This window comes from Suricata suricatta, chromosome 12 (assembly GCF_006229205.1).
Source record: "Suricata suricatta isolate VVHF042 chromosome 12, meerkat_22Aug2017_6uvM2_HiC, whole genome shotgun sequence".
Classification (NCBI taxonomy): Eukaryota; Metazoa; Chordata; class Mammalia; order Carnivora; family Herpestidae; genus Suricata; species Suricata suricatta.
In genome coordinates, this window is record NC_043711.1 from 4,508,523 (window position 1) to 4,510,166 (window position 1,644).

The 1,644-nt window shown below is 46.5% G+C and overlaps 1 protein-coding gene across 1 annotated transcript in view; it reads right to left on the reverse strand.

Annotated features, from left to right (window-relative positions):
- LOC115273440 (complement C3-like) overlaps window positions 1-1,644 on the reverse strand; it is a 45,879-nt gene that overhangs the window by 28,122 nt on the left and 16,113 nt on the right. The window lies entirely within an intron of this gene.

Below are 1,644 nucleotides of genomic sequence, written 5' to 3' on the forward strand. Positions count from 1 at the left end.
ACCACAACTGGAGCACCTGGGAGCTCAATCATTTAAGCATCTGACTTTGGCACAAAATCTTTCCGTTCCTGGGTTTGAGCCCTGCATTGGGCTCTGTGCTTAGAGCTCAAAGCCTGGAGCTTGCTCTGGGTTCTGTGTCTCCCTCTCTGTTTTTCTCCCGTTCATGATCTGTGTCTCTCTGTCCCTCAAAAATAAATAAACATGAAAAAAATATGTTTGGCTTTAATAATGACTCACACTCATCGAACGTCTGTAATGTGCCAGGCACCATTTTAAGGGCTCCACATAGATTAACTCATAAAATCCCCCGCACAACACTTTGAGCAGCTACTATTTCTATTGCACCCATTATATGGATGCACACAGAGAGGCTGAGTCACTTGACTCAGGCCACACAGCTGCCTGGGAGAGGACCTGGGATTTGAACTCAGGTATTTAAGCTTGAGAAGCTCCCTGCTTGTACCCCTGTGATTCTTCATTCACAGTAGCTCAGGAGTCTGAGATTGCTGAGTTCCACTGGTCACCACCCTAAAATATGCATTGTGAGGCTCCAAGTGAGCATTCCTGAAAGGTTCATCCACTGGTGATCTTGGGCAGCTGACCTTCCTTCCCTGGCTTCAGTATCCTCATTTGTAGAATAATAATAGAATCAACCTCAGAGTGTTCTCGTGAGCACTGAATGAGATGATGTGTTAGGAGTTAAAAATGGTCCCAGGACATCTGGGTGGCTCGGTCAATTAAGCATGTGACTCTTGGTTTCAGCTCAGGTCATGATCTCCCGGTTTCATGAGTTCGAGCCTTGCATTGGGCTCTGTGTAGCCAGCAGCACAGATCCTGCTTGAGATTCTCTCTCCCTCTCTCTGCCTCTTCTCTACTGACACTGAATATCTCTCTCTCTCTCTCTCTCTCTCTCTCTCTCTTTTTCTCTCCTCTCTCTCCCAAAATAAATAAATAAACCTGAAAAACACGTACCTGGTAAGACACAGAGTCCTACGTGAGGCTCAAACTCACGAACTGTGAGATCATGAGTTGAGCCTAGTTCAGACACTTAACTGACAGAGCAATCTGGGCCCCTTAACACACCTCCTTTTTAATGTTTCAATATATTTTCCTCCTACTTGAATGCTCAGGGTAAATATTAACCTTAAAAATGTACCTGAATCAGGCATGGGGTGCCGGGGGCACACACCTTCCCTCAGCCTCAAACTCTGGTGACTCAGCTCAGTGCTGGCTTCTATTTAGAATGGAGATATTTTGTTCATCACGGATTTTTTTTTTCTTTTTGGCATTCACACTGATGTTTTCAAAATGATTGCATGAAAGTATTCCTCATCTGGGCTTAAAGCAAGTGCCTCCCTCCCCCCACCCTGCCCCCAGGCCTGCCTGAGACCACCCCCACTAGTCCAGGGCTCCCCAGCTCCTTGATGGGCCCCCTGCCCCCTGGGTACCCTTTTTTGCTGGTTCCACAGTCCAGCCACTGATGTTCCCATCATACATTTCATCCTGCTTCCTCTTTTATATTTTCTTAATCACTTTACCCATCACCCTGTGAACACGACCCTTTAAGGGTGTTTGTTGTTGCAGGTTACTTGTATGATAGGACAGTGGTGGATACACGTCCCTATACCTGTGTCCAGACCTGTG